The sequence below is a fragment of the Microchirus variegatus genome, assembly GCF_963457635.1.
Source record: "Microchirus variegatus genome assembly, chromosome: 2".
NCBI classification, from domain to species: domain Eukaryota; kingdom Metazoa; phylum Chordata; class Actinopteri; order Pleuronectiformes; family Soleidae; genus Microchirus; species Microchirus variegatus.
This window is the reverse complement of record NC_139803.1, coordinates 25,990,376-26,018,142: the sequence shown is the minus strand read 5'-3', so window position 1 is coordinate 26,018,142 and position 27,767 is coordinate 25,990,376. Positions and strand designations below refer to the sequence as shown.

Sequence of the window (27,767 nt, the reverse complement as noted above, 5' to 3'; positions counted from 1 at the left end):
ATTTTAAAGCCACCCCATTTTTTATTTATGTTCTTAACAAGAAGTAAATGTTGAAATGTTGTCGTATTTTCTCCGTTCATGCAAATTGTCGCCACATCGTCATTGAGCATGAACTTCAGGCAAAAAAAAACACAGGTCAAGGAGAATGTGTTTCAATTTCAAGACTGTTACCTTGTTTGAGTGCAAAGAGCAAGGTTATGTCCTCATGAGAATTAAACCCTCCCAAACTGACCTTGAGCATACACTTCAGTAGAATTAAGTAAAATGACCACATATCTTCAGCTCATTCAGCGTGTGCTCTTTTTTTTTTTTTGATGTTTGGACAGCATGTTCTTAAAACCCTCTCCTTGATTCCCCTCTCCACCTGGTGAACCTCACCGCTCTCTTTTTCTTTCTTTTTCTCCTCTCATCTTGTTCCTCCCACCACGTTTCCCCAGCAGCTGTTAGGTTCAGATGGATGGTCCCCACAGTGCAAGACCCTGACCTGCAGTCTCGTGACTGATTATCCCAATGCCCTGTTGTGTTGCTCCCTGAACGCAGACCAACACACAGTGCACTCACACACAATTTACCAACAAGCACACACACACACACACACAAGGTTATGAAGCTATTGGGTAAGCATCGGCACACTGGGGAATTTAGACAAGCAAAACACTACAGCAACATTTTTCATCTTTGTCTTCATGAATCACCTCTGTTGACCTTGATGACACTGAAACACATTTCTTATTGAACTCTAATAGATGCCACTAATGCCTTTTCAATGGGCACTGAAACCACATGAGAGTACAATCAGCCTTTGGGTAAGCATGAGAGCTGTGTAAACTATTCAAATGATTGCTGGCTTATTGGGAAACCGTCTCTTGTGCTGTGTTTACTTGTCACGGTGTGGGCGGCTTCTATAATACAACCATGTTCCACTTGGGTCGTGCTTGACCTTGCACATCAGCATTTAGTATAGGGAAAATAACTTATCATACAAACAGGCTGATTCTTGAGGAGTCTATTGTGTTGGGAGCAGAGAGTGTGTCAGGATCGTGGAGAAAATGAGAAAAATGGAAGGCACGGCAGCAGCAGCAGCCAACCTGGAATGGCTGGGATTAAATTTACGCCGCATGAACAGGGGAGGGCTAAATCATGTTACATATTATGAACCAGAAAAAAGGAAGAGGGAGTGAGAGGGGGTGGAGCAGAGGGGTGGAAATATAATGGATAAGGGAAGCAACGAGGCAGAGAGGTGGGGTGAGAAATGAAGGGATGTGGAAGTTGCTGAGGGGAGAGGATGCTAGGAGGGAGAGAAGTGTGCACTGTTGGGTAGAGAGCAGGAGAGGTGGAAACTGAGGGAGGGAAGCAAGGGAATGTGTCTCACTGCCAGCTTTTCTCACGCCGTCTGTGCTTGTTCGTCTTACACAGGCACTGTGAGAGAGATTGAAGACAGGAATGAGGGATGGAGAGAAAAAGTAGGCACTGCCGAACAAGAGAGGATTCTTGGCAAAGCCACTTGAGCTCGGTATTGTTTCCTGAAGTGATGGAAATGGAAAGGTGACAGCAGGTGAACAAAAAAAATATGAAAGAAAAAGAAACGAGGCTTGCGTAAACTCTACGCCATCTCAAAAAACACAACCTCAGCATCGAGTTTGGATCCAATTAAACGCATGCTGCCTTAATCAAACAACTCCTACACAAGCACGCACATGTAAACTCAGGGATTCTTGTGCACAAATAGATACAAGAACACCATGAGCATGCATACCCTTTGCACCACATGGTCCTGGCACTTTGACATCTACCCCCAACACAGCAACGGTCTGTGGGAGGATTAATTAATCTTACTTCCGTGAGGCACAGAAAATTAGAGAGAGGAAGGAGAGTGAGAGGGAGGTTGTTCCCAGCCTGAGCTCATGCAGTTTTATGGAAAGTCCTCAAATAGTCAAAACAGCATTCCACTGCAACTCATGGCATGAACACCAGCACGGAAGTCTTGAATATGACACTGCAATGGGAATTGTTGCCCCCTAATACATATGGCGTAAGTCAGTAACAATATGTCTTCTTATCTGCTTGAAACAATTGAACACCAAGGTGCACTGTGTGCTACTGACATTTTATTGGCTTTTGTACGCAGGCCAAGCCACTTGGTATGTAAATGCACTACTTAGTCGTACATGGCGCTTTGGGCATACATGCTACACTCATAGGGCTCCAAAATAATTAAAATGCCAAATGTCTTTCATTATCTAAATGGTAATTTTCCACAATATACCCTGAGCAAAAATGTGATGCCACATTATGGTTGCTGTGCCGTAGTGCACTAAGGCAAGCATTGGGTGAATCTTTCTTTAATTAGCCCAGTAACCAGAATGATCGTTTACCTAAGGTGATACAGTAGATTTAGCGCAGCCCTCATAGAAGTCCATGTGAGTTTGCTTTAGTGATTGGTGTGAATTCTATGCATTATCATTGAGACGGGCAGAGTAGTCCAATAATTTGTATAGAAAATGTAAATAATCAGTTCTTGATTTTCAAATGGGCACCAATTGCTTTTCTTTTGCCATGACTCAGATTTGACAAGAAAGTCAACAACTAAAAGAGCAGGCGTGCAACATTTAAACCAGCATCTTATCAAAGCGTTTTGCATAAGAATGCGTCACTGCCAACAGGGAGTGCAGTGGAACAAAAAATATTATCACATATATTAGATATTTTGCTGAATACAAATTGTGTTGTTTCTGCTTTTCATCTACAGTATATCATGATTAAATGTTTAAGTATTAAATATTGAAGTATTAATATTGAAGTACTCTTACCAAAGTTTGCGGAGCACTTTGATGTGAGTGCTACTGATAAATAGATTTTTGAAAACATAAATTTTTTTGTTCTTGAATGCCCTTGAAAGGTGTTTTACCCAAGCAAAGCTATTGTTCTCACGAAATGCAGCGAGGCTGCTTGTGCAACTCCGGCAAGGAAAAGCTATGGCTCACCCTAAGGCAAAGAGCAAACATTCCCCATTTTGTAATTTCACTAAGACAAACGCTTGCCACTGCTTCATAGCAACCAAACGAGCAGTTATCCATCAGTAATGTTATACTGTAGTGTATGAACAGGACCGTTTATTATTCTACTGCAAATGAATGAATTTGTCTTCCTATCGAGCTGCTGTTTGGAGACCGACACTCAAATAAAATGCCACCTTCAAACAAATGTCAGGACAGGGAATCAGAACTGTTTTCCCAGCATTGAGCGAAACACAGTTTGACATTTGGAAGCGATTTATTCTCCTTCTGCCCTTGTTTCATATACATGCGACTTGGTAATCATCAGAGGAATGCATTTTAACCCACATCATACAAACTAACCACATTCTTAGAAACCTTAAAACAAGCTCTCCCCCAACCCAATACGCTCCACCCCCAAACACAACTCACAAACATGATTAAGACACTGTCAAGCTTGACATTGCTGTCAGTGGCCCTCACTGGGAGTCGCTGTTGACTGACTGCCTGGATGTGCCTTATCATTAACAGGGCCGCCTGTGCCACCACGGTGGGGCTTTGATGACAGAAACTACGGCCCCAGTGTCTACCCCTCCCATTTTGCCTGCCCAAGTGTCATCTAAATGAGATAGGGCCTAGGAGCTAGGGGATTAGGCACTGCATAATTACCTATTTAAAGACCCTAATTGAGCATTTCATTAAGAGAGTGGCACTGAGATTTTGCCAAGGAGGGCACTACGGGGGAAAGAGATGTATTTGTCTGTGTATGCATGTGTGGGTAGGTGATGATATGGGTATGTGGGTGTGCATATGCTTGTGTGAGCAATTCAGAACCACAACTGTAACCTTGAATTCAGAAGTTATCCTGTTTGCATGTGTCGCATGCTTTTTTTGGTTCTCACCTGCCAAAAGCTATTGTTATTAGAAGAACATAATTATGTTAAACACGATGTAGGATTTGCTCCAGGGGTCCCCCCCTACATTTGGGGCAAGTAGCACTGTCTGTTACAACAGTGGTAAAATACATGTCACGCTAACGCATTTGTTGATAAGACAATGATGCTGGCAAATTCTGAAACAGGACTTCAAATGTAACACCCACAAAAAAACTAACCCCCAAAGACGATAGCATTTTAGTTTGCGTAGATTGCGTTTCCAACCCAGCTTATATAACCTATTGCTCACTGTAGGCACATTGTAGGAATCCCTTCATTAATGAACAGAAACAAGATGACACCCTTTTGCAGTGGTTATGTCATATTTTAATGCAACTTTTATCATATTTTATTTACTTCATTCAAAACAATTGTTACACCTCATTTATTTGGTATTTACCTAATTTTTTCGCCATTTAGAACATGTAATGATGTGTACACTGCTTTTTAATACAATCTCTAAATCCTGCTCCAGTTGTCCCAACTTCTATTTTTGAGTATCATCCATGCCAGCCAAAAAAAGAATTATAAAAAAAAACAACAGAGGAGATTAGAGAGCACTGGGATCTGCTTCTCTTCTTTGTAAAAGGAAAGTACTACAAAGCTAATTGGATCCAATCGTAAATACATTTGTGTGTGCACAGTTCAATTTCCTTTGGTACATGACAAGAGACAGACACTGAGTTAATGCCATTGGCATTGTCAGTCATCTAACTCATACTGTTACAGTGCATGTGTCTGTGTCTATAGGACAAGGAACAAGGAAATGCATCTTTGTATCTGCCAGACAAAGCTGGGGTAATACGAATTATCCATTGTGGATCGTTGGTACCAAACTGAAAATCCAGCATGGAGATTGAATAGTAGCTACCGAGACCACCAGTGCAGTGCAGGGTGATCAAAGGTAACTACACATTTGTAATTAAATGTATGTAACATTTGTAATTATACAACATGACAATCAAACTAGCGCTTGCCTTTTCAATGTATGGGAATTTGTAGCAGGTTCTTAGTTCAGATCATAATTGTAGGCATTTGTGCACAATACACAGTCCTGGTCTGACAGGGACTGACTAGAGATTGACTCTCGATGACACCAAGGGCCCCTTGTTTTTGTGACTACAAATAATTTAAACAACATAGTAGAATGTGCAAGACACCGATAGATTGTTGATGATCAATTTGACCTAATATCCATGACCTAGCAAGGCTCTACTTTACTCCATCATCTCTATATCTGGGATCATTAGGGATGTTGGCAGATGCCGTTCACATGATTGACTTGTTTGCTAAATGACTAGCATCTGAAGTGGCAATACTAGCTGGGGGCTTTCAGGGTCTTTGGGGAAGACACCAGCTGCTAAATGTTACAGATAAACTGTCCCTCCCTCTGGGGATACATAAGAGCACTATGGTGGGTAATGTTGTTGAAGTCTGGCCAAATATGCTCAGGGCTGCAATGACACTGAAGCATCATGAGTCAGTCAGCGCTGCTCTTCCATCCGACCTATTATTCTTTTTTGACATGAAAATAAGATTCTTCCACTAGCTGGGAAATGAGCACAGATCTGACAGCGCACATGCCAGTGAAAAATCAGTGCCTGAGCCACCAATCCAGTATTTCTTTCAAAATGACTACATTCTTGGACTGCATGAAAAGACATCAATTAATCATGCTGTTACCATATCACCCACCTCAGAGTCCGGCCAAGTGTTCAAACCAAAGTTAAATTCAAGCCAATTCTAAAAACGGTTTTTGTTGTATGTGTAGTACCGACATGCAATCCCAAGACATTAGGAGCTTATACATAATTGAGTATGTGCACAACTACCACGTTCGCTACCAGCTTCCAGTCAGTTTTTCGAAAAGGGAAACCTTGACTTTGTAATTTTACGATATCGAAGCTTTGCAGCTTTGTGAGGGGACAACAGACTACTGCATCCCTTTGTGCACAGCCTCATTTTGGTGCTAAATATTCTTGATAACTTCTGCAGACACTGACTGAAGAACATCTCTTCATCTTTGGCTGACAGCTTATTGTCTTATTATTATACCAGGAAGTCACTATTATATAGCCAACTAAAGGCTAAATGTGGGATGGCTTCCATGTAAGCATGGGGTGATGGAGAGTAAAGTCATTGGGTAGGATGCCTTTTACAAATGTATTTTTTTTTAAAATGTCTAACCGTGTCTCCTCACAATACACAATAGGCTAAAGTTTAATCTCTAAAATATATTTACTTGCATGAGTGGCAGATTGGCAAAGGGTACACAACAAAGCAAGACACATAATCACTGTGAAAGTGAGAGTGAAAACCTCTTTGTGCGAGAAAGCTTGGCTATTTACTCCCCTCCAGCATTAACTTTAGATGGCCTTGTCACTGCTGGGATTGTTGAGTAGAATACAGTAAGCTTGTATGCTCCACTGTTTGAATACTAAAGATGAAAATGCCGGATAAGGCTCCTATTACGACACCTTGTGATGAATCTAATGGACAAACATTAAATACTGCTGCAACCAGGGTTCATTTAAATGTTCCCTGGTGCAACTAAGCTTCGCAAATATGTTTTTCTCCATTCGCCTCACCATTCAGGTACACTGGGCGTGCACATGCCCACATAAACAGAAGATTCCTATGCGGTTATGTGCTTCAGGAAGTCCTTCTCACGAGAAACAACAATGCTGGAAATGACATGGATTCCCTTGATTTGACTGACAACAGGGTGAAACTAGTTTTTCTGACACGGCCGATAGTCATGGCTGATACGAATAAATACCACAACGTAACGCCAAAGTTTTCCAAAGTCAACAGATATCAGGGTGGTGTGGACAGCAGGCACATTCACAGCAGAACTTATGTGTTCCGACAGCCCTGGTGACGATGGGGCCAATCTAATGGGAGGCCCAATGTGAACACTATCAGACCTCATCTTCCACATTCCATATCTCCCCATCTCTGTAAAGAAGACATCCATCTTGATTCTTGCTGAGTGCAAAAACACTAGTAGTGGCGAATGAGAAGGAGAAGAGGATAGAAGTCTGTCGATAAGGAAGCTGAAAATCAGAAGAGAGGATCTTGTGTGGCATGGCCCCAACGTGCTGGATAGAGCAACTTCATCTTTACTTAATTACCACAAGACGTTTTGCTGGGGTAGATAGTGCGAATGATTACGGCGGCTGGTTTGTATCACAGCACTCTCGTGCCTTTACAAGCATACACATTCTCACGCTCAAACTCTTTCAGATATGATTAACATTCAAATACACTTCCAATGACGCACAGAGGTACAAGCACACTAACACACACACACATACATGGAGCTCAGGGCTGAGTGCCATAACAGCCCAATGAAATATATTCAGATTAGAAAGGTGTCGCATTACTCTCCAGCTGGATGATAAATACGCGCTTAGCACCATCATTAATCTTGTACCCCTCCCCACCTTCCGCCTCCAGACGTGGTGATGTAAGGGGAGGGGAGCCAGCATACACTGGATGGAGCTCGTGCCTCAGCTACAGCTGCACTCGTGTGGCTCGTGGATATATGGAGCGGCACTGCCACGTCCTGCTAGGTCTCGCAAGCATGAGAGGTCAGGGCAGTTTGACTCACCGGGCTTGCTTGTAATGTTGGTGCTTGGAAAGACAGGTTGTTTCAGTGAATAACATAGAGACCCCCTTCTCATTTGTCACATGCATGCTTTTGTTTTCAAGTCATCCATGGCCTCTACCTGTCATTCCCTTTGCATTTACCTCTCTGTCCTTTTGCTCTGTCCATCCGCTTCTTCTATCCACACAGCTTTCTGCTGCCAACCTCCTGTCTTTCATCCAAAGGGTTTTCTGACACATTGCCCTGTACAGCATTTCATGGTATGTGGCCATTGTCTGGCTAATGAGCAGTGTGCATAAAACTCCAGAGGTCTGAGAAGACAATGATAGACATGCAAACAGACAGGAACGCATGCTAGGCACAGGGGTGGATTCACAATCAGTAGCTTAAGCGGCATATTTTTTTCTGGCAAATAATGGCGTGTCCCTCCAAGGAGGCTTTGGACAGACACTTGTGAAAGTGGCATGTTGCCTTCAATAGAAACACAGCCCTAAGGATGGGTCAAATGTCAAGAGCTAAGGACATTACTTGTGATAAATTGGTGATGGTGCCAGTACTGATGTGTACATATGAGTGGGGTCATCCTGCCCTACAATGATGTATTTGATGAAGTCTTTGAAAGTCTGAAACTGAGTAGCAGAACACCCATCTAAGTGATGCCTTAGTAAACACTTCATTGAATTTCAAATGTATGACTAAAAATATTTATGCTCAAAATATGAGTCACCAAATTCTTAATGTTAAAATATAGTAACATCTGCTTAAATTATTGGAAAATCTGTCATCATTTGCATACTTTGACAAAGACCTATTGCTGGCTACATTAATTATGCAATTATCTGTGTGCCCACGTCTTAGCAAACACAATTGAAACCTCTGTTAAACTACTCCACATTACAATGATTTAAAATAAGCTCAACAAATCACTGCAAGAGCTGTGTATTTATCATATTTTGTCCAACCTAAAACAGATCCGACCCATATGGCACATTGCAAACCGTGTCCCTGAAAACTGGTTCGACATCACATTTACAAGATGTTTTGCTGATTTAGAAGTTTTCGCAGAATGAAAGTCAAGTTGATAGAATATGCATGACTGATCTCACATTCCAAGGGCAGTTTTTGGAGGGATGTTGTCTCATTGTTCTGAGCAACATCTGTCCACAGTCCTGCCCACAGTTTCCAAAAATACTTTGCTACTAATTTCTGCCTTCTTGGATTTATGACCTTTTTCTGTAATCACCAAGAGAGCAACAGGATGAGTTTTATTCTTGCCAAGACCTTTGAGATTAACAACAAGCATACATTGGGACTATTGTGCGAGAAGGGCCAATATAAACTTGAGTGTTTCATTGCAAGATGGCTGATTAGCTCTTAAGGGGGTTGTAAAGATTTTGGTGCCTTGGTCTGGGGTTTTTCTCTTCAAGCACTTTTTAAATGCGAGTGATGAAAATGATTCTGCACATGTATCACACACTAGTATATAAAATGATACCATAAGAGGACACATTCCACACAACAAAAATGTCAGACAGTTGCTTGTGTTGAGTCAATTGTGTTACCACAGTTTTATTGAATCTCTCAGTCGCCCCCAATCACTCTGTGCTCAATAAAATGTGGGCAAGTGGATTGGGGCTACTATAATGGTGGCTCAATGCAGAAATAAACTTGTTTTACTGCCGCAAACAAAGTGATGTGACCTGGAAAGGTTGTATTTTTTGCTTGCATAATGACTGTATTTTAGAGTCAGGCCTCAGTGTGAACTCTAATTACTTGTCTGGGGCAACTGAGCTACATTGGTCTCAAGCACTTAGTAATAAAGTCCATATTGGTTCCATGTTTAATAAACACAACATGAATGTCTGGTGAAAAAATATTTCCTTCGTCCCTGTGCTGTGGATTTATTAGTGCCTCAGGTCTTTTTTTTCTTTGTCTTCGCGAGGGCAAAATGTTCCACTGCTAACATGCAAACGTCTACTATGTTATGGATAATGTTAACATCGTACAACAATTATCGCTGCACTGTTAAATCTTCTGACTTGAATCACCGAATGCATGTTGTAATATTTTTTTTGCTGAATTCCGAGTTTTCTAATTCTGCTACAGTGCTGACAGATATATTTTTGAGAAAATGTCCTTTGACTTTCACATTTATATGATTTCATTATCCACACTCTGCAGAACTGGCTCCCAGTTAACTTAATCACTGTGGCACCAATTTCTAATAAATATGCAAATACAATACAGACATCTTCAGTACTTTGAGAGTAAAAGGGACTTAAAGCAAAGACCTGCTGAAGACCCTTTTTTTTTCTTCAAATCCCACCTCATGTTGGGCTCTTTTGTTCAGGGACTGTGAACTTAATGGGTTCCCACAGCAACATGTTTCGCCAAAATACAGCAAGCTTGCTTGTCACAATAAATTTAATCATACAGAACGGGAGCACTCTGTGCTCTTATCACTGACACTTTTTGGAGTGGTATTGTTTCCTCTGTCGTTACAATTGAATCAGACAGCAGATGCACAACAAAGACAAGAAAACATCACTGCAATCTTAATGAAAATAATATTGTAAAAATGGCACAATGGAGGTCTATTTATATGGCCCGATATAATTTTACATGCCGGTCCTTCGCGCGCCCCCCTCCCCCCCCCCAAGACTGCTGGTGGACTTATAAAACATTACTCCACAGACTGGAAGACGGCGTGGGTTTGTGAGATGATGGGGAAAAATAAAAGGGATGTGAGGCAGGAGACGGGGATTTGTAGGGGTATTAAGGCGTTGCACGCTTGCTGGCTTGTGCCGTATCCCACTGGACATTCCATGAGAGCAGTGTGCAAAACTTTACCGTCCTCGGCCAACAGAAAACTAAAGGACTCTGGTAGATCATGTGCGACTAGTAAAAAGAACCATCTTTATACATTTTTGTCAGCTGTCTTGTCTTGCCTCTCTGTATGTTACCGCTTATCTAGTTAATCTCTGACAGGTTTGTAGCGCTTGTGATCTAACAGCTGGGAAATCTGTGCCCTCTCCTCTGCCCCTGTGCTCCTCTTCCTCTTGCCACCCACTCGCTCTCTCTGCCTCTTACTGTCCTACCAGTTCAGCCTACTGACAGCTAATAAAAGAAGCATCCCTTGACTGTGATGAGCCGCGTTTCTGTGATCTAACTCAGCAAGCGAGCAAGAATAGCCGAGGAATAAAGATGACAAATACAGTACAAGAGTGGATTACAGGGAAAAGGAGCATAAAAGCCACTAATACGTTAGAGGAAGGGGCTCAGTGACTGTCTTGTCCATGGTTTTTCATGGACTAACCAGATAATCAATACCACATAGAAGCACTATTTCAGTTGGTCAAGTCACTGATTTGTTACTATACAGCAAGCAACAGCACAATTACTTTTAGTATATTTGGATGATATACAGGAAGTGATGTAGCGTCTGTAGTGGTGAGTATTCAGCTACACAGAAATCTCTGTTGGGACATATAAAAAAATGCAGTAAGAGCTGAGAGTTGGCGTCGAGCAGCTGCATTGTTTAAAAAATTTGGTGAAAAGTAGAGGACTTTTTAGATAATCAAAATACTGACCTTTAAAAGATCTCATCCCATTTCATTTGACATAAGTTTTAGACAAACATATACAGAGTGCCACATGACTTCAAGAGGCTTTGCAGATTATTTTAGCAATAGTATCCACATAACATTTCATTTGTTTGGTCCTTCAGGGCAGCTTTGGTGCATGTTTGGGAATAAAGAAGCAGCTAGGAATAGATGGATTTCTGCTTTGTCTTCTGTTGACATTCCAGTCTTGAAAGAGTGGCACCATTACACTTTAACAAGGAATCCAGACGGGAACATAGGTCGGGGCTATGATGTGAGGAAGGATATGATGTGAGGGAGGCTTAAAACGAGGTAGACTTAAATAGCTGCCCATATGACCCGTCATGCCTGACCTATACTCTCTTATCACACTGCTATTCTAAAGATATCTTTTGTAATTCTGTGTGTGTGTGGACAAGTACGTGTGTAGTGGGGAAGTTTGTGAGTATGAAAGACAACTCCAGATGCTCCCAGCTGGCTGTTGCCCAGTGAGGCTAATACACTTCTGCCTGCCTAATTAGAGCACACACTGACACACATGCACACACAGTCGACCTCCTAACCACTCATGCCCCGCTGTTTCAATGGGTTTATGGTAGGAGGAACATATGCCCCCCCTCTGTTTTATACAGGACACACATGCAGACAGCTAAACAAACATCCAGGGGCTTAATTACCTCATAAGGGAGGCCAAGGGTGAAGGCTGTTGACTAGTCACTCTAGCATAATGTAAAAGGATGTGCAATGCAACACAGGAAAGTCAAAGCTGCAAATATAACCAATGTGTAGATTGTGGATTCAGTCACAGAAATAATCTAGACAGCAAGCAGTATAGATATCAATGTTAGACAACAAATACACAAACATTTACAGGACCGCCTTGACAGAAAGGATAGCTTTTAATCTTGTACCCAGTAACAGTGAGTTTAAAAAAAAATAAAAGAACACGTTTTTCTTTTCATCTGTAAAAGAAATTGATTCAGGATGACAAATGGACAAATGTGTGTGTCTGGATATGCTTGCCACTGTGACCCTTTCTTTAGACTGTCAAACTCTGGCAGCAGCAGCGCTCCCTCACCACACATCGTGTCAGATGCCAGCCTGTCAGTGTAAGACTGTGTGTGGCAGCTTTTTTTTTTTTTTTTAACCCCTTTTTCTTCTTTTGTCTTGTTGGCGCAAACATCAAAAAAGGCAAGATTTACGATTCATTCCATCTGCAAGAGGAAATCACTTTCAAGTTAACACAAGAATTTAAAAAAAGGACAAAGAGCATTCTTTGTCGTGCTATCTTTAATTTAATGCTTACAAAACATCCCTGTTATCATGTGTTTCCAAGGCTGTAATTGAAAAATACATTTCTGTCATCAATCAATCAAAAGGTGTTGACTTAATAGATGTGGTAGAATTATAGCCAGTAAGTATATCTGCTCAAAACTGCACCAAGGCATAAATCCAAATAAGGCATGCTGCTTGTCAGTATTTGAACATCACTTTGCAAGTTTTTTCGGGCCACAAAGCAAGGTCTAAAGGGGTAAACGATAGCCTCAAAATGACACTCACGGAAACCGAGCCAAATGAGGACAAGTGTAGTGGAGGGAGAGAGGTTTTGGGCAGTGGAGTAACTGAGGAAAAAGGGATCCCAAGGTCAGTGTTGAGGGGTGTGGACAGATGTCAAAAGTGATAAACGTCAGGCCTGACAAGCTCCAGCTTTGGCTATCAGTTACTACTCAGAACCCGGGGTCGAGCTGGTGCCAAGACAATGCCAACGCCTCTCTGTGACGATCAGTGCCTCCGGAGCTTGTGCAAAATGGCTGCCACCATGCCAACGCATTATAACGAATCACTGGCTCTGCAGTATTTTTTTTCTCAAAGGAAGTGCCATCTGTGAGTGACAGCGGGGCCTCAGCCATTTATTTTGAATGCCGTAAACAAAGCTGCCATTTTAGCATTTGGGCAATTCTTGCATGTTACCACCGACAAGGCTGTTTGTTGTCATGAGAGATATTAAACCCACAGTGATCTATGTCTTTCTCCACATCTATTTATCTACTTGAATCCATGTTCTCTTGTAAGCATCGTTCAAGCAGCAGGACAAAATAAATCCTCATTTTCAAACCTGGAAGCAGGCTGCACAAAAATCCAATACTCTGGAGAGCGCTTGGTCTTGCTTTAAGCATAACAGCTCATGAGAATGGGGGCGTGGCATCGAAAAATTAATCCATACGAGGCAATTTACTATCATATTCTGTGGCCATTGACGATCTGTCACACCATTTATTTCTAAGTCTGAAGAGTTGGCCTTTTTTTGCAAAGAACTTTCCCTACATCCAAAACAAATAATGAATAACTCACAAATCGATGCAGTGTGCTTTATTGAGCTCACATGCTTGACTTGAGTCTGGCACCTGGCCTAATTGTTTTTCATTTGCCAGATATCCTCTTCTCTCTCTCCTTTGTTCTACTTTGTACCAGACTGAAAAATAATAACAAAAAAAAAGCATACTGTATCTCAAATTATGTACATATACTGTGAGTTTGCAATATTTTAGTCGTTTGGGCTGAGTAGCAAAGCCATCATCCTGCCAGCTCCACTGAATCACACATTTCCAGAAAAGGAAAACAAACCATATTTTCACAGACTGAGTTGACTGTTGCATATATAGAAGCTCAGCAGTAAATCAGAAACATCCGGAACTCTTGATCAGCACCTCTAAATGGGCCCGGGACATCTCAATGGAAGTGCTGGCAATGCCACATCGACCCCGGTCACACCCTGCTGTTCTACTGAGTGGGGCTGAATAAAATCATTGAATGCAGACTGCGAGCTCGCCAGGGTAGGGTCAACTGCTCTGACCTCCACTTGGAGGCCAGGCCCCATTTTCTCAAAAAAAAAAGAAAAAAAGAAAAAACGACTAAAAAAATGTGTCTGAATCAGCAGCATGTGTATAGAAACACCAGATGACAGGATCCCGCTGAGACGTTTTGACTGACAACCAAACTGGCACAGTGTCCGATATTTGACAGGGACACATACCCTGCTCTTTGTGAGGTCTACTTTAAAAGAGAACTGGCCATAAGGCAAGAGCTGCAGAGAGCATAAGAGATGTACTGTCTTAAGACAACAACATACATACAAGCTGTAAAAATGGGATCAGGTCAGAAATTAATCATGTTTAATGTCATGCCTTCATCTCACGAGGTGAAAGTGGGGCTTCCCTATCTGTCTAAGCATAAACAAACTATAGTTAATCCTAACTGACCCAGTCCACTGTCAAAAGGTCCCTCTTTAGGGTCATGGCCTCAGTGTCTCAGTGAAAAAGGGGTATTGATTACCAATAAACTCAATAAGAAATAAGGGAAGGACTTAACGCAAATACACAACAATTTGTTTCTGTCAATAAAAAAGCTTAGCAGTCAGATTGCTTTCATGGATTCACTTAATGTTTTGCACTAATTTTTGCAAATTAAATGTCACTAACTATACTTAAAGTTAGAGTTGTAGACAATGAATTGGCCATAATGATGGAAATTTGTTTCCTGCTATTTTTGAAGAATGAGCAAATGGTGGTTTTGGGATGTGCTAACGTATATTGCTCTATTTGGGATGCAAGAAATAAGAAACTTCCTCAGCATATCGGTGATAAACAGCCATGTCCTCACCCTTTTGCACCCACCATGACACCTCTACTCTTGCGGCCCGGGAAAGTATGTGCCTGAAGATCAAGATACCGACTGAGGGGGTAGACAACTACGGTTATCGCAGCGCTGCCATTAATAAGATTGCCCATTGGCTTGTGTCCCGAGGTTTGCTGGTCGGTGTTATCATGCTTTGGCACAATCTAAAATGAAACATCGCTGGGAATATGGCATCGCTGTGTCGGGGGCTAAAAATGGGAAGAAATGTGATGGGCCACAATGTCAGTCTGGTTAATCGAAAATAATGGCCAGCAATTTATAGTTGCCGGCCTGACCAGCGCTGGATGTAGTGATGCAGGAGATCGAATTTTAATGTGTACAGTCCATCATCTTATACAGGCTACTGATGTTTAAGGCCCGAGCCAAACAGCACATGAATCCATGGACAGAAGTTATCATACGGTAGTAATAAACTGGGAAACTCTAAGAAGAGCACTCTGTCTGCTCTGTATGTGTGTGTGTGTGTGTTTTACAATAATCTGATTTCCACTTACTGCTATTGTATTAAATACATTGTAAAGGAATAAGGACAAGAGAAGCTGAAATGAGATTCAGATGGAGGCCACCTGCTGTGTTTAGGGAGCTGAAGAGACCCATCAGTATTTTTCCTCATTTAACAATAGTCCATCTAATCGCTTATCTTCTTTCATTCCTCCAAATGTGCTGCCCTGATGTTAAACACTTAGAAATGATCCAGGGAAAGAATAAGTCCAAGTGGTGTATCGTTCAGTTGTGCTTTACAGCAATCGTGTTTGTCCATGGGCACCATAGGCCTCGGATAGTCAAAATAATCACAGAATTTATTGTCAAGACAGAGTCTGTATCATAAGTGTCTTCTTTTGCAATTTTCAATATGTATGTATGTACATAGAAAAGGCATTAAACAGTAGCAGACGTGTTTCTTTTATGGAAATTGCAAATGGTCTGTGTACAGCTGTGTCAAGGACCAGGGAATGAGTATGCAGTCCAGTTTTTTTTTTTTTTTGTGTGGCCTATATAAGTCAGCACAGCTTGACTAATCAGCAAAGTCCCTTGAATGTTATTCAAGTGTTTGTCATCAGCAGATGATTCATGTTTCTCATTGTTAGGTTGCTGTTTTTTTTTTTTTATTAAACTCTGTCATTAAGCTCAGATTGTACCATCGGTTCCCTCGGCTTCAAGCACAAACACAGAATACCCTTCTATATAAATCAGCTGCATACACTGAGTCATTTTCTGCATTTTATTCCTGACGTCAGAGCTCTTAATGAAGACGGCGTAGCGCACTACTGCCGAGTTCTGCACAGCCAGTTTAAAGATTTTATTTCACTGCTTCCACAGCTTGCCTTATTTCACCACGGCTTAATGAGAGTCGTTTGGAATAATAGGCTTCCATTGAACGGAGGCATCTGCATCCACACAGCTCTAAATGAGTGAGCTAATTTGCAAAGATAATCACCTCTCCCACTGTGTTTTTATGCAAAGATGCTGTATATTTTTTAGCCTTAGATTTAATGAAGTCAAAAATTAACCCCAAACCTCAAAGGTGCACGGAAACTGAATGTGTCACGGAGTTTATCTTTCAGCCATAAAGAAAGGGAGTTACTTGCAAAAAATGTGGCTGTTTATCCTGTGTCGTGACATAGATTGTGATTTTGTGTAGAATTTATGCAATGAGTTTAAAGTTAAATTAAACGGCTAGAAGTCGTATTATTTAGTCGTGTTATTTTAGGTTAAATTGGATGCTCTTTCAAGTCTGCTACTGGAGTGTGTGGTATCCAAGGCCTGCTGAGCTATCATATTCTCTGGATCAGCATATTATCATCCAAACTTTTTGTTTTTCTGACTGCGTGAAATATGCCTCAATCGATGCGACAGAAATTGTGACGAGCCCAACTGAGGTAATTCCCGGTGATGTTGAGGCATAAAAGTATCAACATGTTACGAACACAAACAAGTGAGATTTCTTAGGATGCCTGGGTAATGACGGCCACTGGGACATTAAGTGAGCTCTCTTTATCACTGTGTCTCTTCCTCCCCCTCTATCTCCCTTTCCTCTCTCTCTTTTCTAGTTCCAGTGTGTGAGTGTGCAAGCGTTGTCACCGATGACACAAAAGCTGTGGCATCATGCCGTCACTGCAGATGGCAGATAGTTTTTAAAAAAAAAAGGGGGGGGGGGGCAGGAACAGAGGAATCACTTACAAAGAGTGAAAGCCATTTTGACAGAGAGAAACCGTGACATGTCAAAACAAATGAGGATAGGTCACAAACTATGACAATGTCGTGTCGTCCCTTTCGCTGAACTACAGTATCCTTTACTGAACATCCGTCTTCCACATCAAATAACTTGTCTTGATTTCTTTAAAGGTCGCAGTAGAGGCAACCACAAGTAGGGCAGACTGAACTGTTGATCACATTCACTGCGTATTTATTAAGTCGGGCTGAAGACAAGCTGTCTTTAGAGACCTTTTCCCATGGTGCCCCTGTTGGAGAGATGGTTGCAAATGTTTCAATAATATGTAAGAAACAATGCAGCAATGGAGCAATGAAGCAATGGAGATTAATTTTCTGGTGTGTTATGAAGGCTGGCAGTCCAAGTGGAGGGACAATACAATAGTAGAGCTAGCAGCTAGCCACAGCTTTTTGTTAAAGATCCCATATTATACCCCGTTTCTCCAAGTTTAACTAGTTCCCTGGAACATGTCTGTGACATGCTTTGGTCAAAATACCATCAGGATGAAGCACCAGAGCAGTTCAACCACCCTGCCAAAACAGCCCTGTTCAGAACGCTCAATTTAGTAGTATCTCTTTAAAGTAAAACTTAAGGGACAGGAAATGACATCAGCCACAGAGGCTACTGGGAGCTAAGAGCAGTTAGCATTTGGAAAAAGTGATCATTTGCAGGCTCTAGCAGGCACAATGCCGTCATATGTAACATGTATCCACTTGACAGATAAATCTTCTGAGGCTGGAAGTTTGTGTAGAACTCTGTGCTGCACTGTGGAGCCAAGAATAGAACTTTTCGCGAACTTCCGGTTTTCGGATGACATTGCCCTCGCCAGCACTCTCTTGTGTTTTACGGACAAATCAGAGCTCCCCGAGACAACAATTCCAGGAATTTAGCGCATTGTGACGTCCCATTGAGCGCGGAAGTCAACATCTTGCATTTTATCTCCGGTACTTAGACTGAGGAGGACCACAAAAACATGAGTGAGTCATCTTTGTTCACACTTTGGTGACTGGTAGGGCCTCCAGAGTCCCAAGTATAAGGATTGAAATGATTAAAAAGTTGATTTTGCATAATATGGGACCTTTAAGCTTATCACAGGTAAGAAAGTTTCCAAATAACAGCAGAAGGTGGGAGGACAGTGACGGGAGCAGGAGTAATGGATGTGTTGCGATGCGTTTTCACGGCTAACAGAAAACATTTCTATCGACTGTGACGGAAAGAGCCCTGTACTTAAAAACATGCACAGATTCTACTTAGACTGTCACAGGAATGGAAATTGTCTATGGCAAAAGGCAACTCCATTTGCAGTATTACAAGCTTGAAAGATAATGGCCATCAGCAGCAATTGTCATCATTCAACACTTTAATATTTTCAGAATAAAACCTGCTCTAATTGACACTCTTTTTTTCCTTGTGGAGACCTGCGGCAAGCCATCAAAAATTTATGGCACTTAGTGAGCCCATTCCACAGTAATTCCAAAGCTCAGTTTCAACGACACAGTTACAGTGGTAAGGTGTCAGTCACGATTTTTCCTCAAGTTGTCTTTTAAGCATTAATTTGTGCGTTTAAGTTCATTTGTAGATCTGCTCAATTTAAGGTTGCTGTGGTGGCAGCAGATTCTTTTATTTTCTCAGCTTTAATTATTTTTTCCGTATCTTTATTTGTCACTCTCCAAAAACATCCAATATCTCTACATCTTATTCTAATTATCCTGTGCATTTGTGTTGAAAGGGATTTTAGCATCTCCTCTCTCATCAACGTAATATAACGCCTTTCTATCATGTCATTATCCATCTATCCACCCTTTTCTACCACTTCTCGGGGTCTCGGGGGGCACTGGTGCCAATCCCAGCTGATATAGGGTGAAAGGCTGTATACACCCTGGACACCTGTCCATCACAGGTCCACATAGAGACAAACAACCATCCACTCTCACACAAACAGCTGTGGTCAATTTAGAGTCAAATTTTCCGAATCCCCAAATCTGCATGTTTTTGGACTGAGGGAGGAAACTGGAGAAAACCCACACAAACACAGGCAGAGCATACATATCTGATTGGGTCACGAACCTTGATCTTCTTGCTGCAAAGGCATCATATAATTCTATCTGTGGATATCTTTGCACACAAGCCCATGTTTTTGTCATCCTCAGCCTAACCTTTGCAATCTGGAGACCCAATCTAAGGCTTATTTATTGCCTTACATCATGTAACTCAAGTAGCTTGTTGTGTTAAACTTTTACAGATTGAAGAAAGGGAGGGCTGTCCTCAAACATTCCAATTCCCACGCACAAACTTTCCCTTTCTCATTGTCAAACACACACGCACACAAGACATGATGGTATCCTGTTACAAAGATACTAAAACTCTCCTGGAATGTTTCTTTAGGGTGGATTGATGGGAGAACACATGCAAGGACAAGGTAGGGGTATAGGTAGAGGATTAAGTGTGGCAGTTAGGGTTACACTGCCCTACACCTAATAAGTGTCGCAGGAATTCTTGTTTACTGCACCCTGTAGGTTTGGGAGATTTCATATATACAGCTATACAGATGCACAGCATGTCATTAAACACGTTAATCGTGCCAGTAATGTGTGCGATGCCATTGTGCGAACACCGATACATCTCTCCTTTACTCCAGCAGCCTCATTCGTAACCAAGTGGTAATTTCCTTGTTGTGAATCTCAACATAAAATGACCGCGATGTAGATCTGTGTTACACGAGGAGTCGTGAATAACTCAGTGACTTCATGTGGTTTGGTATGTGTAGCCTATAAATTCTATCTATATACTCAAGCTATTTTTGGTATCCTTGGTCATTCTGCATGTACTTCATTTAAGAGCAGCCCAAGTCTTTTAAACTCCTCTGGCTAAAACTGCCTCTCTATGTTTAACTGTTGCCATCTCATCTCCCAGTAGATTTGCGTATACACGTCCAAATATAGATAATTGCCAAATTGCCAATTGCCCCAGTCTAATTTTCTGATCTTGTGATTGACACCTGACCAGTGTGTTTCTCTATTGCATGGATGCTAAACATGAATTGATAAGCATGATGAGAAATGTATGGTTTAAAAAACTGCTTTAGCAGCCCCTTGTACATGGTCAAATTTAAACACTGGTATTATTCTATAAATACATTAGTGGGATCATGTGCACCATAGTTTTCTAGCCTTGCTAAATATAAACAAGGCCTGCCTGTACTCTGTTATCTGTAACAGTGTGATGCAACTCTCAGAAACCCCTCTGAAATAGTTCCTAAAATATACATGAAAAGGGAGCGGAAAGATGTACCCGTTCTTCTGTGCCGGCTGTTTGAAGGCACAAGCATAACCTTTGTCTGTTGTCCCTAAAATATCACAATGAGGAAAGAAATGACGGACCGAAAAAGGGAAGAAACTCTGAATGAAAACAACCCGAGAATGCACTGCATTAAATTCTGTTGTCAGCTGCGGTAGCACCACTGAAGCATATCTGTATGAGCAGCATACTGTATATCTTCTAGTATGATGAAAGGACAAAGAAAACAACCAAAAGTTTCCTTTTTTGGTCCTGGCAGCTTTGAAATAGGCAGGTCGAAAAAATGTTGCAACATAAATTAATGTCTAATACTTGGTCATTTCTTTCCCACACAGAACTCTGTAATCCCCCGGGTACCATTTGCTTTGCAAAATACATGCATGAAATTCTTGAGACGAGCCTCCCCACGAGTCTAAATAATAGATTATCAACACAGCATCCAGCCTGCGCTATAACTTCAGCCCCAACTGTCTGGCCTCATTAGCAAGAGAAGTGTAAAAGATAGCCAGCTGCTCGCCCAGGTGACGGCACTCAACTCTGGCCTTTGGCAGTTGTGGCCCACCCTAAAGAGAATATACTGCGTCTCTCTGTGCAATTCATCTTGTAATCCGCCTTAAAGCTGCTAAGCCTCTGTTGATGGCAAATGAATGGAGACCAAATGCAGGAAAGATGGACACAGAAGGAGAAGAAGGTGAAACTTTCCAAAGTTAAATTCATGCTTAAAAAATGACAAGGGAAAGATGTTTGGTTTGGTCGTTTGAGCAGTCTGGTCAGAACCAGAGGTGACCTAAGCCATTTTCATCCACTGATTGTTCCCCTTTCTCCCTCCTTCTGCCCCTCCCACCACCTCTTTTCACTCTCTCTTCTATAGCTCTATCTCCCTCATCCCCTCTCCCCATGTCAGCTTCCAAATGGCAGTCATTATACAGGACATGAAAAGTCATTTTAGTTCCGCCTGGCTTCTTCAAAGCAGCTAGCTATAATTGCAGATTGACTGGAGAGAGAGAATGACGGGGTTACACAGAATTTAAACGTTGACTTCTAACCTCAGAGTGATACAGGACTTTACTTCTGAATTCCAAAATGGGAAAAGAGCATGAGGGAAAATATCGACACCTTTTCAATGTTGATCTGTCAAAGGTTCCTTCATTCCTCCCTTTGATTGTAAGATATCTTCATATGTTTAAACATGTGGGAGCCATGCTGTGAGTGGACTAGAGGCACTGTGTCCCATTACAGCACTCAACACTTTAAAATGTATTCACATGGGGGAAGTACTTCAAAATGATGAAAATCCATCCACTATGAAAAGCATTCCCTATCCGGGCAGTTGCTGTATGACTAAATTGCTCCACATTTTTTATGTATTTTCTCTCTTTAGCAGCTGGACATCAAATCAATCACCCTTGTTCATGAGCCAACATGAAGTTATTTTGTTTGACATTAATGCAAATACATTTGCATGAAATAAATATTCATTTGCAGAGCTGTGGCAGCAACAGACACCGTTTATCTATTCTTAGTGTTAGTTCTATCATATTTATAGGCTTTCACATCCGTATGTGTCTGCACATACTTGGCATGTGTGCATGTCTAGAAGTGCTAGTGAGATTGCGTGTGTTGCAAATTCAGCCCCAAAACCTTTTACAGTCCCAGAGGGTCATATATATGTCGCTCTTTCCCAGTTTACAAGCTCGCCACTAGTCTGAGCTAAGATTCCCTGCATGGCACTTACCTCGTGCACCCTTCTATTTGGCACAGCAGGTAGCGTAATTGTTTAGCATTTAGCCTATCAACTAAATTTTGTAACTTGTAACTTTATCATAACACTCCAGGCTCTAATCACAGAGTGCCGACAAACAAAAGCGCTTCAGCTAAGTCATTCCTTTTTGATGAAGGGGGTGCCTGAGGAGGGAGGTGTGTACATAGACCATGTAGACTGGAAAATAGGTTTACGGTACAAGACCCTCTTTGCTGTCTACTCCCTTGCCCGCAACCCATGAAACACAACCGCCACTAACTCTCTTGTGAGCAGAAACAAATTCGAAAAACTGTCATACGTTAATTGAAATTCCATCACTTGTGTGGCTGCTATTGTGAACTAATTTGATAAAGCCGTGTGACATGAATGCATGGAGCGACACACCGCTTCGATGTCTTCCCCCCGCTTTTATTTTCTCATTCCGCTGGTTATTCAAATGAACCTCAGTGGAAAAATTAAGATGAGGAAAATTAGACGATGGGAAGGGCATGAGAAAAAGTTTGTAGTACCAAAATGAAAAAATGAAGACCTTTAATTATGGCCAAGCCACCTTTTAAACACCATATTTTTGGAATACTGTACCATTTATTTACTTTTACGATTTACTTATTACTTGCAGTCTGCTCTTCTTCTTACTCTCTTAGTTACTTAGCAGTTAGTACCTAGACAGGGAGATGATCGGTAATGGAGGTCAAGGGCAGAATACCAATCCTCTGCCAGTCCCAGTGAACCCCAATCCAAATCCATAACCAGTATAACCCAGATCCCTGCATGTCCAACTCAACTGGCTACAGGGTTTCGGCATCCATCATAACTCCTGAAATCCAATATGCAAGCAAAGGACAGCTGCTGTGGAAAAGTCCTCTTTTTACCGACGCATCTGTGCTCCCCCTGTGCACGAAGCCGCAAGGCCGAACCTCAAGGCAACACATTCTTTTATGTATCCAGTGCTACGTTGTGACACGTTGTTAGTGACACGCGCTTTAGGCCGAAGAATTACTTGCGAGTAATTAACCTGAGGGAAATATGTGCAGAGGAATTGGGATGAAAAGAGGTGAAGAGGGGACTTATTGTCATGAGAAAATAAAGAAAAATAAAGAATTATATATATATATACAAAGGAATGATGGAGAACAAATAGTGAAAAAATAGAGAATATGAGTAACAGAAAACAAGAAGCTCAGTTATAGCCGTGTACTCCCTCTGCTGCCAGATAATATTTACGCCCCATCTTTCTGCCCTGACAAGGTGATGGACAGTAGAGGTGATTTCGCCTGGGCGTGAAAATAGGCTTCTTATTATTCCAACCTAGTGGCAACTTGAATATCAATAAAAACTGCTAGCGTTCCCCTATGTGTAAAACCAATGCCCCGTAGCAGTGGTTTTTATCAAGCAACCCACCCTTGACGCTAGTTATGCAGTACTAGAGGTTACGGGAGGAAATGCTTGCCAAGTAAATAAGTGAGTGAAGCGATTGAATAGAGGGGAAAAACACAGCGGGACCAGGGCCAAAGTGAACCAAGGGTAAAGGCATGATCACTTCATTATGTCGTGGTGCAGCTCAGTGTTGTGCAAAATCAAACTGCTCTCTCGTTTGTCACAATGCATCAAGCTGGCCACTGTAAATGCACAGACACACACACACGACGGTTAAACACACAGGGAAACTCAACCACAGGAACACAAAATGCATCCGCAACACATGCACAATTTTGTTCATGTACGTATGCAATGCCGACACAGATAACAGCACGCAGGCCTCACTACCCTCTAAAATGACCTCCACAACTCAAACTTCTCTTACATGAGCCAAGCAACGACGCTGCCAGCTCAATAGTCCGTGGGTAGTTAAGGAACATTTCTGGCACAAAATATGCTCGAATTCACCCACCGCATTACAAGAGGACAGGCAGTGAGGGGGTGATTGCTAACAGACTTATTGGCACTCTGTCTCCTTCCGGTCCAGCACTGTGACGCCTCGTGATTGTGGTCTTTATGTTTACAAATCATTTTTTGTAATGTAAGTGTGGATTTGTCATGCCACATTTGTAATAGGGTCCCTGACCTTTGTGTGTGACCTGAAGTAGGTCTCACACACAAGGGACTGGCATAAACATGCACACACTGATAGAAAACAACATTTTCTCTTCTCGTGAAGACAAATTGGCGAGTAAGAGCTTCTTGACTTTGCTCTGACAATGCGACTGTGAGGTGCACTTGTTGTAAACACAAAACTTGGAAAAGAAAATCTTGCAAACTCCCACAGTCCATCACGATGCCGCCGCAACATTTACGACACCAACGTACAACTTGTTTAGCAGCGACCAGAAATATAACACACACACACACACACACACACGGGTAAATGTGCATTGGAAAAGTAACACAAATATGAAAGGACATCTGAAAGACATTTTAGACTTCTCACCAACATTCAGTCTTGGAAATACCCAGTTGTCCCTTCTAGACACTGTCAGAAATGAGGGAAATGATTTCAGAATGTGCTTCAGGCACAGAAGGCTAGAGAAAGAGGTAAATCGGCCGGCACGCAAAAAAAATGGCCTCATACTCCCTCATAGGCACTTTCCAAGACCCTTATATCATTTTTCAGGTTAATGGCTTGCATGTCATGAACTGTTTTTATACTTGGCACATACACTCACACGAGTACATATGTACACGCAGTCGTAAACGAGACTCAAGAGCTGGATTCCTTTACCCTTTTGATTCACTAATACACACCTTTGCGATATTTACCTTAAGCTTTTTCCCACAATGCTATGTATTATTTTACACTATTCAAATATTCTCCAAGGTGACTGACGAGGTCTGAGAGGAGAGTGACTGCGTCTTCACCGCTTTCCCCACTGCCTAGACACTTTGCTCCTTTCGACGACTTTGCACGGCAGCACTTAAAACGAGAAGCACCTCGGGTTCGTATCCATTCCGTCTGCTCTTTTGAGCGTTGCTGTCGCCACAGCAACATTGGAAATCGAACGTGCGGCGACGGTGTTAATTGTGCTGTGTCAAAATTGGCCAAGTGCTTTTTTGTTTGAGCTGGGAACTGCAAAACAGGGAAGACAGTGAAGGTTGCATGGGTGTGCGCTCCTGGAAGTGCTTACTGGCTGTAAACTGGGAATTGCTTGAGCAAATACGTATGCATTCTCTCCCCCTGTCTCACACACACACACCTATACAAATATGCCTTACTCCATTGGTGATATCCAATCAATGCCTTTCCTTTTACCTCTGCAGTGTTTTACAAAGCACTGGGTTACCATAATTATTTGTGAATGATTTAAAAACTCTTACTTTTCCACACACTGATGCATACTTTATCCTATAAGTACATGGTCAGGATCATGAGGTTCCCTCTCTACTGCATTCCCTTCACTGGTTGGGGAAAATGAGTCCCCTAGTGGCCCAACTTGCACACTGAACACAGGTGGTGTGACCAGTTCCACTGAAAATAAAGCTTCACTTTCACCTGATTGATAGAATAGTTGTGTGACTGACAGACTCACTGATGTTTTGTCTAAATATGAATACAAAAAAAAGCCCAGTCAACTTAATTCCCCGCTAAAATAATAAAAAAAAACCTGTTCTAAAAATAAAGTCAGACTGAGATGACGGATCTCTGGAGACTTGCAAGTATGCACTTTGAAAATTCCTCTCATTGGATCCGACTCGTTGGAAAAACGCTTTCCATGCCGCTCTCAACCTAAATCAACTGTATTGACACAACTGTGGCCACATTTTCAGTCTGAGCTTACAATAACATATTTTGAGCTGAGATGGTCCATTTTTTAAACAGTTTATTCTTCTTCTTTGTTTGTTTATCATAACCTAAACACAACATACACATCCCACCTGCAGATATGCACGTTCCGTTGATGTGCTGGTATTATTGTGAATGTAAACGAAGCCTGTTTATGGGCGTTTATTTATTGGTGTCGTTGGGTAACGTATGCGGCTGCTGTGTCTCTTATTCCAAGGTTGCGCGTATTTTTTTTAATTCCAACTCTCTGTCTATTATAAAGCATTACTGACACATGGACGGAGTGGTCTCAGGTCAGTGCACAGGTAACGCACTTTCCTATGATAATAAAGCCAGAGCAGCGGATTACAGCAATACTTCACGACTCGACTGTGTCACTGCGGCAGCGACTTCACTTTATACCTGTCACATTAAGCTCAAAACTCTTACCTTATCACCATTTTGCGGTCAGTTTGAAACTGAGCGTCTCTTCTTCTTTTCTTTTCTTTCTTTTTTTTTATCTCTGTAGATAAGTGGATAGTTTTGTTTTAGTTCTTTTTTTCTTTACATCCAGAAATGACAGTCGAGTCCAGGGTATAGGGAATAAAAACAAACGTGGGGGAATTAGAAATCCGTCCTCTGGTTCTTCTGCCTCTTTTTTCTTTCCCCCCCCTCTCCTTCTTCTTCTCCTTCTTCTCCTTTTTTGTTTCGTGTCTTTCCGTGAGTTGTCCTCGAGCCAGCGCGTGAACGATCTTCAGGGCAGATAGGAGGGGGGACACACAAAAAAAAAAAAACACGCACGTGGAGAGCGCGTATCGTAGATTCTCTGCTTCGAGTCTGTGTCTGTGCTCGTTAGATCTTCATTGGAATGAACGTGGCGAGACGGCGGTGGTGTTTGGAAAGTGCGGTGTGGCTGGGACGCACGGCCCTCCCCTCCTCTCTCTCTCTCTCGCTCGCTCTTTCCCTCTCGCTCTTTCTCTCTCTCTCCTTCACTCTTGTTTGTCTGTCAGTGTCTTTGCTGAGACCACAGCGCGCACTAAAACCCCAGAGAAAAACTGGAAAATGACAGCGAGAGAGAGAGAGAGATGGGGGCGACAGGGGTTGACGTCACATCAGCGAGATCCCACTCTCCCACCTCTCCTGGATCAACTTTCCTGTCCACTGCAGGAATGTGCACTTGGACACGACTATTTTAGAGAAAGACTCCTGTTCGATTCAGACTTGTGTGCGTGTGTGTGAGAGAGAGATCTGTGGGTGGAGTATGAGTTGGTAATTATTTTCAGCTGTTCTAAGCCATGAGCTATGCATACAAGTGGTGTCTGCATTTGTTATTCCACAGCTGCACACACATAATAATCCATTATTAGAGCACGTTCACACGTTCTAATAAATAGAAAATTAAGTGAAAGGTCCAGAGTCGGGAGGGTTTATTGGGAGAAATTGAATATACTACTCATAAGTGGATAACTATCTTAAAATAAAAATTGTTTGATCTTATTAGCCTTAGAATAACCCCCCAAAATGTAACAGCTCAATAGACAAACCCAGTCATCCATTTTGCATTTGGCAACAGAAGCTTACTCAGCAAATGAAGAAGAACAATACGCTTTCTAACACACAAAGGCCACCATAGTTCCCCGATGCACTTGGGGAAAGAATTTGTTTCAATGTGCCCTCTCACCATTAGACGTCACTCATTCTTACACAATGAATGGGAAGTGAATGTAAAGCAGCGTTTTTAATGCTGTAGATACTCGAGGAATCTATAACAAGTTACCACAATGTAGTGTGCAAACTGATTGTAAATGTTCCATAAAATCTCGAACAGAAAACTACAAATTAGTTGTAGTTAAATGCAACTTGCAGAGCAGAATGAAATGAAATTTCCTAAGTATTTAAA

The 27,767-nt window shown here is 41.9% G+C and overlaps 1 protein-coding gene across 3 annotated transcripts in view; it reads right to left on the bottom strand.

Annotated features, from left to right (window-relative positions):
- LOC310942574 (receptor-type tyrosine-protein phosphatase delta) overlaps nt 1–26,741 on the bottom strand; it is a 125,103-nt gene extending 98,362 nt beyond the window's left edge. For all 3 annotated transcript variants that reach the window (XM_083907983.1, XM_083907984.1, XM_083907985.1), the window contains exon 1: nt 26,318–26,741. The gene's annotated coding sequence lies outside the window, so the exon portion shown is untranslated. The remainder of the gene's footprint in view (nt 1–26,317) is intronic.
- Nucleotides 26,742–27,767: the final 1,026 nt, after the last annotated feature.